Below are 12,793 nucleotides of genomic sequence, written 5' to 3' on the forward strand. Positions count from 1 at the left end.
GTTAGGTAAATGCAGCGGGGTGTTGTTACTCTGAATGTAACAGAATGGAAAATAAAGCATTTATTAAGTCAACTACTGTAAAGTAAGTTGATCCTGTGGGTATATTACACAAAATGGTGGCTGGATTTGGCACCACCGGAAAGTTTGCTTCTACACTGTTGTTTAAGGTGGGAAGTCCTGCACCATCCTCCAAGACCCCCTTTTATTTTTCTCTATGAAAATAGCCATGTTGCAGAGGGATTCTGAAGGCTGTATAATGCCACAAAGTTACAATGGTGCTATAACTTCCCTCATCTGCATCACGTGAAATGCGGGGCTGTTTGACTCTGGACAAAATGTCCCCTGGTTTCAGTTTGATACAACTGATCCCTATTTTTTTTTAAGAGACCCACATTGTGGGACCCCTGGCACATATTTCTTTAGGTAGCCTGTTCAAATCTTCATTTAAGTGTGCTAATAATATCTTTGTAAGATATACTTTCTGGACAACCTCTCTGTGTTCTACAACCACCTGACATGGTATGCATATCTCAAACACCATCTCCCCTACATCATCAGCATCTGTGAAAAGCTGTTTGTCAGTCATGCCTGTGAAGATCTGAGTTATGTCAATACATAAGGCAGTGTACCACTCAATGCCATCATCATCTATACCAAGCAAAATTAATTTGTCTTCCTATTTTATTGCTGCTTGCAAGTTTATGATAATATTGGTGTTTGGCGCTACTTCCTTGTATACTGCTGGTCTGAATAATAATTCTGTAGATATTCAGAACGTGTGGTTTTTAATCCTGGGCAACCATCCTAACAGTGTTTGCACCACATAGAGGAATAACTTTGGATAAAGTCATGCACCTCATGGAGCGCTCTTTGCGTAGATTGGTGTATAATTGTAGTGATCCTTGTGTAATACACGCCTGGGGTGGAACACACTATGCCCTTTTTGTTAAATTAAATTGTTATGTTTAGTTTGTTCATAATATCCCTGCCCAATATATTAATCTGTGTCTGTTTTGAATATATAGCCAGAGGTTATTGGTGCAAACCAAGTTTCAAACACGGTATTCTATATAGCTGAGTCGCTCAATAAAGGAGAGTTTAAGGTGCAGGGGAGAAACTGCACTTATGGCACAGAACCACCACTCAATACAGAAAAGGAAGAGTATCCAAAGGTAGAAGGCGCCCATCCCCTGCACACGATAAAAACTGTAAATGACAGTTAAAGAATACATTCAGAATTTCTCAATATGCAAGTTCAATCAATAAATCCAACAAAACATGTTTAAACAAATGTTGTAGAGAAAATCAACAATTTTAATTGTCAAAAGATTTAGGCAAAGCAGTCTGCATGTGCGATATGTTTGACTGACACGTTTCGAGGACTAAGCCTCTTCTTCATGAGCTTTATTGGACTTTCCTTGAAGCCGGCACACGACTCTCGTCATTCCATAAGGGTAACTAGTTCTTCATAAATCTTCATAATCTAAACATTCAACAAGGTTGATGGCGTGTTCCTACACTGCACCGCAGTTTTGCAATCCACTGATGCAATCAGTAAATGCCAATGGCACTCCCGGAAAAACTAGTTCAAGCTACGCCTTTTGCAGTGCATAGGTTTCACAATGCAATTTTAAAATAGGAGAAAAACACACCTCCAGTCGATGCTGGTTGACGGCTGACCACTGGCTTCCTCTGCTGACACCTGCAGACACAGGATGGAGCCACCCCTTAGGTAGCCACCATTTGCCTCGGGCCCTTAGCTGCAGCGCTGCATGGGCAGAGGGCAGACCTGGGAGGCTCAGTGATGACCAACATCGCACCAATCAGGGAAGGAGGGTGGGCTGGGAGGAGGGAGGAGGGAGGTAACAGGGACTGGGAAATGGAAGCCGAGGAGGGGAGAGAGGGAGAGAGGACAACAGCACTGAGTGCTGCAGAAAATCAAGATATTACAACAAAAACAGGCCCAGGAAGGGTCATGTGGCACACAGCTCAGCTGAAGAAACAAGCCAAAAGTGGCGAGAAGGGAGCACGTCGGGCAGGTAGGCTCAGAAGCACTGCTGTACACCCTACCAATCAGGGAAGTAAAGCGGTCTGGGAGGAGGTAGGGAACAGGGACAGGGAAATGGAAGCTGGGGAGGGGAGAGAGGGAGAGAGGACAACGGCGATAAGCGCTGCAGGCAATCAAGGTATTACAACAAAAAGAAGCCCAGGAAGGGTCTCGTGGCACACAGCTCACCTGAAGAAACAAGCCAAAAGTGGTGAGAAGGGAGCACGTTGGGCCGGTAGGCTCAGAAGCACTGCTGCACACCACCAATCAGGGAAGGAGGGAGGGCTGGGAGGAGGGAGGGAACAGGGACCAGGAAATGGAAGCCAGGGAGGGTAGAGTGGGAGAGAAGACAATGGCACTGAGCACTGCAGGCAATCAAGATATTACAACAAAAACAGGCCCAGGAAGGGTCTTGTGGAACAAAGATCACCTGAAGAACAAGCCAAACGTACTCTCCTTATGTGTACTTGGCATTTATTGATTGGCACACCGCCATGGTCGGTACAGTTTAAAATCACCCTCGTCATAACCTGCCTTTGTCTAACATGCATTTGACTGCTCACCCAATAACGAGGCTAACAAGTGTTTTTAATATCCCCTCGAGCCTGGGTAATCCCTGCAGTTTTTTGAGAGCATACATCCACTTGCCTGCCCCTACTCCGAGAGACATCAAGCTGTTCATTAAATGCTCATTGTCCATATTTGGCCATGGTTTGTACTGAGTCCCCTCTACATTTCTGTAATAGTGGGAACTGTGCCCCCTGCATTTGATGCTGCAATGCCTCATCATCCGTCTTGGTGCTTACAACAGCTATTTTAGTGTGCCTTTTCCTAAGCCACCCAGACCACGATTGTACCCAATCTCTGTCCTCCCTGGCCAATAATATCTTACTTCTGTCCACCCAAGCAACCCTGTCCCCTGCTTCTTCTGTTGATCCTCCGCTATCATTACATTCGGCCTGTGCATTGCCGCATGTTGAGTCACTTCTGTGACCTTTTAACTGCCAAGTTAATCATTCCTGATGTCCACTTATCTGTTGCTGTTGCTGTGCGCCCCCTCTCCTCTTGCTCTAGTGCCATTCTAAAAATCCCCTCCTCTGCTTCTTTGAATACATTGTCTATCTGCCTTTCCATGTTTTTCCACATTTCTGAGAGTACTGGGTTCTTAACAATGTTTGTCGTGGTATTCCTAACCGTGTCTGTTGTCGTTTTTCTAATTGCCCTCACTGGGTTCTTTCTTTCTTTTATCATCATTGACAGGGGGGTGGGGTTGGTGCGGGGGGCACTGTTACTTGCATATTAGTTATGTCTGTGTCATTATTATTAGTGTCTTCCACTTAATCAGACATTTTTCATAATTCTAATATCCTTTCTCTACTCTAGTTCTTTCCCTTTGTGTGTTTACAATAAGTATGTATACATGTGCTCTAAAATTTTTTAGCATTTGTGCCCTCTGTGGGACATGATTTAAAAACAAGTTCCTGCTGTTCCCTGTACCCACACTGCATGGTATTTTAACAGTTTATCCCTATACCGTTTCAGTGCCTCTTTAAGTGCATTTGAAACACATTCGGCCTTATTACGAGTTTGGAGGTAGCCATGCCCTTAATATGGGCATGGCTACCTCCAAACTCGGGTCTGGGTCCGAGGTCCCTGAATGGATAAATACTGTGCCATTCTGACTTTGGAGGGCCCGGAGCATGCTAACAACGGGCCTGTTAATGACGGGCCTGTTGTTAGCATGCTTGTCCCCTCGCGGGACCCGCAAAGGAAGTCTGGTAAAACCAGACGTCCAGAGCGGGTCCCATGAGGGGACCTCGTAATAGGGCGGTACAGGGTTAAAGGCTCCGGCACCTTTACCGGCACCGTTAAGCCCTTACCGTCCTCCTCATAATGAGGCCCATTGTATATAGGTGCTATATAAATAAACATATCATATCATATCATATATCATATCATACATGTGCTGTAACAGAGTATCCACAATGTTAATAAAATACCACCCCTCCCTGCTTAAAATGTATCAACACTGCGGCAGCAGCGAAATTTACTCCCAGACCTCTATGTCCACCAATAAACCGATTTACAAAAATCCAATTTGTCCCAACAATTATCTGTCCCAACGAAAACCCAATTTACAAAAAATCCAATTATGAACCGGTTCTCTCTTATAGGCACCAGCACTCACATATAAATCTCAACTCTCCTTACTCAACCATTTCCAAACCAACCAACTCGTCCATCTATCAACACAAAAACCTCTAAATATAGCACTCCAACAAAATTCAACCAATAATATTTCCAAAAATATCTTTCTCTCGCACCTCCCACAGATAGGCGGAGGGAGCACTTTCTAATTCTAGACAGTGTTGTGGTTCCCCATGTAAGGGGAGATCCCACATCAACTTACAACTCTCCTTTACTTATGACACATCTTTCCCCACAATGGAGGTGATCCCGTTCAATATATTATTAAAACCACATGCAACACTGCGTGACTGAGTCTTTCTTTTACTCAATTAAACAACAAATTAAAGCAACTATAACAACCAAAAACATCAACATGCGTTTGCATGCAAGAGAACACTCACATCATATGGGAAATCCAAGTCCCATCAATGCTGATCTCCCCCTCAACTGCCTGCACCACCTTGGTCAGGGGCCTGCCAAAGGGATCAGGCAGACCTTCGGACAACTCAGAGTCTGCTTGCCTCCTCAGTGGTGCAAACACAAAATGGTCTCTGTAGGCCAGCGTCAAGCCTCCAAGGTGTGTGACAGAAGATCGCCTTGCTGCCTCCAAATGTAAAGGTGAAGTCACCCAAGGTAATCCAGAAAAATAACAGGGAAGTAATAAAAAATTGAGTGCACAGCTTGCAAGAAAAACAGTTTTTTATTTGCAAATACGGCCAGGAGAATGTTGGGAATCTGATTGAAACTGAAAAATCAACTCAACACGCCCATTCCAGGCTACAATATTTAAGGCGGAAAACTGCAAATCAACATATTTTCTAAAGGCAGCATTAATTCTAATTCTAACATTTCAATTGGCTGTTTGCCATCAAGCCCCTAAATAACATTGTACATGCAGCATTGTGATTTGAGGTTTCCTTTTTCATGGCCCTTGAAACTACCACCCGCAATACTTGACATAATTTAATAGTCAGCAGAAAATGTTGCACTCCCATCGGTTGGCACTCTTCATGATACAATTGATAAACAAGCTCTGTCCTAATTGGACAGTGGCACCACAGGAAGACCAATGATATAGAGAGTGACAATCTGTGAGGTCAAAACATTTTTGCATCAAATGGAACACCATAATCCCTTTCCCATAATTGTCACTCTGCCCTTCCGCACCCTGCACCTGCAACTCAACATATGTATCCAGCTCTGGATCTGACCTACTAGTTATCTTCTCACAACTTAATAGCTGCTTGAAAGAACCTGTTCCTGGAAATGCATTCCTTCTATTTATTTGTTTCACCAATGTACTTTTACCTCCAAACCAAATGCTCTTCTCTCAGTGGGGACATGATGTTCACATCCTAGTTCTTCAATATGGCAATGCTGCTGTAAGCGCTTTCTTGTGTGTCACACTGTGTCCTTGACAACCATTATGTATTAATTCAGCTATCGTATGGAAAGGCATCTGCTGCCTCAAGTATCATTTCAAGCTCTTGAGAATGTTCTCAACAACAATTAGATGAACATTGTTCTGCATGTCTTGCCATCCTGGCCTTGTTTGCTTGGTTCTTTCTGTTCAACAGCAGGAATAAACATTCAATTAAATTACCTTAGCTTGAAAATGCGGCCTAGTATACTAGAATAGGAAAGGTATACAGTATTTAACAATGGTATAATTTAACGTGGCAGATCTCTTGCTCATTACATCATCCAACAACTACACTTTACCAAAACTCAACCTACACAATCCAAATAAATCCAAATCTACAAATACAATAAAAAGATTATAAAAGAATACTTTTTGTGCACATTTGTTTTTCTTTGCAGTACACAGTCTAAAGCTCCCAGAAGTGTGGCAAAACTACATTTATTGTAACTACAATGTCACACCACGGGAAACACGTGACACCACCATCACTACCCGGGGTTTGATGCCTTGCTAAATTAGTTTTCTTATAATGTACTTGCACACAACTTTATGACATTGGGCTTTCATGTTTACAGCTTTTAGGTCTAATCTCAAGGTCTTAAATAATCAGGATGGTACATCAACTTCCAATAAATAGGTTTCTTTTTTAGATGCAAGAAAACCAGACGAGGGCAAAATTAAAAACCTCACTAAGTCATTAATATATCTAAATACAAATTGACTAACTTTGAAAATAATAAGTTACAGAAAAGATGTTACTTTGTGCCATTTTACATCAGCAATTTGTTCAAATAAAAAAGATAGATTTTTTAAGACTTACCTTCAAAATAAAATTACAATAGTTTTTTGATACTACTGAAGACTTTTAGCTCCTAGACGATTAGACCTATACACAAATGGATTCCACCCGGACAAAATGCTACTCTAGAAGTCTTTCAGAAGAAAGTTTTGGATGATTTGCCTTTAAGAATAAACCTTATGGTAACTTTTCCAACCGAGAAAAACAAGCCATTATGAAGTTTTGAAACAATGAGGTGATCATTTTGAAACCTGCTGATAAGGGAGGGGCTTTAGTGATAATGAACTCTATCGCCAAGAGGTAGAAATCAATTGGTGGAGTGGGACGCATACATGGAGATTTTGAGTGATCCTACTGATATGATATGATGTGATATTTTATGTATATTGCGCCTATACACAAGTGTTTCAAGCGTGACAAGGTGAGGGAGGGGAACAAGAGAGAACAACACAACAATCTTACGAGGCGCAGTGACATTGAGATCACGCAAGTGCAGGGGAGAGGAAGGGGGAGAAGTGCAGGGGAAGGGGAGGAGGAGAAAGTGCAAGACATAGAATCAAACATTGAACAAGAGGCAGTGCAGTCAGCAGGTGGAAGTGCAAAGTTTAAGTGCAGAAAACAGGTGATAGATAAATGCAAGTGTGGGTGTTGTAAGGTTGCAGATTCAGCCCCAAGTGCAGGGATGCCAGAGGGCAGTGCAGGTGTGCAACTGGAAGTGCAAGAGCCAGGGCCATTAAAACAGAGGGTAGCCAGGTAACCAGTGCAGTACCAAACAGGAGATCAGCAGGGTAGCAGAAGAGCCAAGGCAGAAACAAAGAGGAAAGTCTTGAACTGCTTCTGGAACCAGAGATGGTTCTGCTCAAGTTTCAGAGAGGCAGGGAGGCTGTTCCAGAGGGAGGCACCAGCCGAAGAGAGAGATATTCCCCCAACTCGTTGCTTGGAAAATGATCAAGTTTGATCATTGATAAAAGTGGTTCAAGATGAAGCTGAAGCTTACGGTTACATTTCACATCACACTTAATCATGTGTGACTAAACTTCATCCCACAATGCCTGCCATGTACATTTTGAAAACATTCATAAAAATCTTCAAAATTCACCTGGACTGCCTTTGGTTGCGCCTACGAACAGTCTCTTTGAACACTTAGCCCAATATATTGATAAAATCATTCAACCCTTAGTACTAGCAAGTACCACCTATATTAGAGACACTTCACATATTTTACTAAATTGCTTATAGTTGAATGAACATCAAGGCATTCCATTTACTATGGATGTATCCATCCTATACACCAGTATCACTCACAAAGTTTGTTTGGAGGCTATAGAGTGACTACTTTTGTCACTGAAAGATTGTCGATCAGACAACATTTTTATTTTTATCTTTGTTGAAAAATGTAATGTTCATTATTTATTTCAGATTGGCACTTCAATGTACTCCTTGATGGCCCGGAGCAATGCCAACACAGACAAAGTGTTGAATTGTGTGAAGTGGACACAACATTGAAGTGTTACTATAGGTACATTGATGATATATTTGGCATTTTGCATGGTTCTATTTCTGATCTTACAACTTTTTTTGAATTATGACACATTTACAATCTAGGATTTAATTCAACACGAAATACAGCTTTATGAAGATTTAGTTTCTTGATGCTGAAATCTATTCCAGAGAAGGGGCAGTTACATTCAATAGTACATTCCAAACCTAACGATAGACATAACATCCTGCTAGCATCCAATTATATTCCTCGAAACACATTCAGAGTATCCCATTAAATCCATTTTTGGGATACACAAGAATTATTTCTGAGGCTAATTAGTACAGGAGAAAGTCTAGTGAACTAAAAGAGAAGTTACCAGGACATCCCATCCAAGTCTAATTTGTGCCACTTCTGAAAAGGTTTTACATATTACTCAAGAGTCACGTTTGTTACCTCAATCCACATTTATTTTGCCAGACTTGGGTACATAACCACTTATTTGTTGCAGTGTTTGAATATCAAAAACATTATAAAACGACTTTGGTGTTGTTAAAACTAAACACTACCTTGTCACAACTACTTCCCAGAAAACCTATATTCGCATACCAGAAGAGTAAGTCCTTGAGAGACTACTTGGTCAGAGCAGATTTAGCATCATTAAAAAATGTTAAAAAAAGACCCATTTAGCAACAAGACCATGTAATGATTGTCAGCACTGCAACAGTAATAAGTAACGACAATTATGTGAATCACCCATGCAGTGGTAAGCAAGTACCTTTAAAGCATTCTGCCACATGTGGCTCGACAAATGTTGTCTATGCTATTAGATGCCCTTGTGGCATTTATTACATTGGCATGAGGTCAAGGAAATAAAAAAAAAATGCTGTATACTGAGCATAAGTCTAATGTTCACACTAAAACTGAAAGATTATTATTTGCAAAACATTTTGAAGCAGCCCGACATTCAGTTGCACAAATGCAATATATAATTCTTGGCCAGATTGTGACTCTAAGGAGAGGAGGTGATTTTATTGCAGAGAGAAATACATTGGAATGAAATGTTCGAGGCAATGATTCTGAAAGGCATGAATCTTGAATGGGATCTCACATGTTTATTGCAATGCTTTTCTCACATTCGACCCATACTATGAACATGTGACGGATTGAAGATGAGGAATGCACCTCTGCTGTAATACTTATCAGTCGTGTTTTCTGACCATCTGAGATTTGTATCCATGGGATTATGTAACACAAGGATATGTCTATGGACAATGTTGTATATTTGTTAGTGTTGTATTGTATTGCAGGAATATTTATAGAGCACAACAAAGACCAGAAGAGGCAACAAGGCGCTAGGTTGTTAGTGATTTTAAGCGTGTTATCTCATAACACATTCCTTGAATGATAGCATCACGTTATAAGATTTAACTAATTGGATGTGTAAATTCTTAGAATTGCATTAGTATAGCAACTGTTTTATAATATAGTCAGATTTAATGGACCTTCTATAAGTTTATTGCTTCAAAATAGACAGTGGTTGCAAATTTGTCACTGTATAGTGCTTTGTCGATCAACAATATAAACATGGTGGAATTTCATTGTTACCCTTTCTTTGTCTAACATGTTCACAAGAATGTAACTTTTGTGCCCCAGAAGGAATGGTTGTGCCCCATTACTCGCTCTTTACATTCTTGTACAAGCAACAACAACAGTGGTGTCACATGAGGATTAATGGACACACCAAATTATAAAACGTACAAATGGTGGGCAATCAATCAGGTTCCCTACCCCACAATGAGCCAACAGAGTCAATAAAAGTAATGAATAAATACATTATGTATTGGAAAATTATTATATGAAATCAATAAAAGTTTTATTCATTTTTCAATTTATTCGAGTGGATATATACTAATGTAATAATCTCACCTAACCCACACACTCATTCATACTTAAAAACACGCTAACACACACCGTATTCCAATCTCAAAGATCCTAACTTGTGTAAAGTGCTAATACTGTAACATCCTCTTTAAAGGATGATTGTATAGTGCTTTAAATCTACATGCATAATTCATATCATGGTCACAGATATAAAGTACTTGTGCTATTTCATCCTTTATGCTAATCACTGTTTGAACCCACTTACATTAATCAAGAATATGGTCAACCAGCAGAGGTCATGAGTTTTCATTTTTAGTTCCAATTCCATGTTTCTAATGCCTTCCAATGCTAGTTTGGACATCTGAATGGGTAAATCATTTTATCGTCAGTCTACGTCAGGACCAAAACAATGATGATTAAAACCTCAGTCACAAAAAGAAGATAATGAACCCATAAAGAACAACCATCACAGACTTCTTGTCTCAGAACAGCTTACAGGGGAGTAAGAGGAACTTGAGAAACAATTTGCATACCTCTGCAAACAAATCGTCTAGTATGATCTTATAGTCAATTAAATCACTGATAAATATAAAGGCTGGTTATTGTACATCAACTGGAAGATATAATCACATGCATAATGCTCAATGTAAATGTGTCTGTGAGCATGTGCTCTAAAACATAGTGTCCCTGGAAACATGCAAATGTAGAATCCATCCGCTGTGCGAAACCTGAGGGTATCCTCACACCTAGTCCCCTTGGATCCTCTTCTCAGGTGGCCAGGGAAAGGCCATCGCTTTTGGATCGTAACCTTGGGGGTGTAGATGCAAGGGAGATTTGTCTGGGTGGAGGGTCCTTGGGGAATGGGGAGTGGACACGCAGGCCAGACATGGTATCACCTCTTTTCTGGTGAGAACCAACCTTACCCTCCCCCTGCCTTTATAGGATATTGTAAACCATTTCCCCTAATTTTCCCTCATTTAAACCCTTAAAGTAGTGGGATTGGGAAGAGGTGACTAAGAGTAGTGAACACTACTGGTCATTTCACCACACTGGTACTGAGACGAGGGGGATTCCTGGGGACTGTTGTGATGGTCAGGCATCTCCCAATAACTATGGTCCAGCAAGTGAAACTGAGTGTTCACACCTGCAACCTGTTAAATGATTGCAGGTGTATAAAAAGAGTCAGAAGCAACCGAGAGGAGGACCAGTTGGCCTAGAAAACACTGCCAACAATGTTAATCAGGTAGAAAAAGGGCTGGTGAAAAGGACGCTGGCTGCAGAGAAGCCTTGAAGATGCTGAAGCCATTGCGGACCGTGAGATGGTCTGCAGCTGTGCAACGCCCGTCAGCTTGTGTTCCCCGTTGGAAGCGTGGAACACAGAGACGCTGCCGATCACTGACAGAATTGGTAGATAGGGCGAGCATTGTTTACCGGACCTCCTCCGGAGTGAGAGTAGAGCGAGTGAGAACCCAGTAGCGAAACCAGAGCACCCAGAGGAGTGGCCGCACTTTAGTGAGTGACAGGTCATTTTCACTCAGGCCGGGGTGGTCCAGGGGCACGGTGTGGGTTGCGGCAAATGCCAAACAAGCAAGAATATATGATAAAGGGATCTGGAGACCATAAAGTGAATTATTGAATACCGAGCAAACTGCCAAGCAAGTAATGAGTTTTGAATATTGCTAAATGGGTTGGATGATCAAATATGAATTATTGAATATCGAACAAGTTCAAATACACTGAATAAGTTTTTAATGAAGAAGTAAAGTAAAGAAGTAAAAAGAAAAGGATGTAAGAATATTGCACAAATTAAAATGAAAGTCAAGTGCATTTGCAAACAAGAGGAATTTAAAGAAACAACATTTGCAAGCAAAGTTAAAAGGGTGAAAAGCAAAACACTATCGGGTAGTGTGAAAGCAAGATGGTACCCAGGACAAATACCATGAGGAAAGTGTGTGAGAGTCACATGTTGATAAAGGCAAGAAGCCAGTAAAGTGAACCAGAAGTATAAGTGGACTTATAGAACAGATGCAGAAAGGAAACCTGTGTTGTCAAGGAAGTCCTCTGAAAAAGAACAAACTGTTGTAAAGTGCCATGGGTTATCGGTTGTCCGACCTATGATGGGTGGACTGTGAACTCGGGGGAGGGAACCCCAAGACCCTTTGTTGGAACTATGTTGTGCTTGAGGAAGGGAGCCAAGAGCAAGACCGGATCTTGAAGAAGCTCAGGACTTTAGTTTGAACACTATTGCTTTGGTTGCTAGCATCTCTACACATTGTTTAGCTTTAGTTGTGAGGGCAAGTATAGGTCTTGCACACAGGCAGACTTTTAAGTTGAACTTACTGACTCAGACTATCCTTCGTTTATTTAGGTAGGAAAATCCCACCTTAGTATAGGGCAAGTTAGGCCTTACACCATCCTGACATTTAATGTAATAAAGAGTTTTTATTTGAACTTTTAATCTGTTGTCTGTGTCTTGTTTCATGATGCCTTCACACAGCCCAATACATAAAGGGTCTGGTTCTTGCTAATGTTATTCCTTCACTTAACAAATCTTGATTATCAAAATGATGGACATTCAATCTCAATTTATTTCTGCTCAGAATATATAGAGAATCTATTAAAAAGCTTCATATCCAATGGTCCAAAAACACACTTATCATGTTGATCTGCTTTGTGATATTAATAGCACACAAATACTCGTTGTGCCCAGCGTGCCAAATGCTGTTTTCCATCCCCATTTATAAATTCCATATCATATCATATCAAGTTTTCACACCAATGTGTGACAAGTAGTATGTGCATGGCTGATTTTGGTTGAGTGGGCACCACTGATTTATACTATTATCGATTATTTTTCAAAGGTTATGGTTCTATAGTCAGCCAGAATGGCCCCACTTGCACTGTGGGGAAAATTTAGCAATTGATTGATATTTTATTTCTATCGTGCTCGTACACAAGTGTTTCAGAGCA

Source organism: Ambystoma mexicanum, chromosome 5q (assembly GCF_040938575.1).
Source record: "Ambystoma mexicanum isolate Mex_15411 chromosome 5q, UKY_AmexF1_1, whole genome shotgun sequence".
NCBI classification, from domain to species: domain Eukaryota; kingdom Metazoa; phylum Chordata; class Amphibia; order Caudata; family Ambystomatidae; genus Ambystoma; species Ambystoma mexicanum.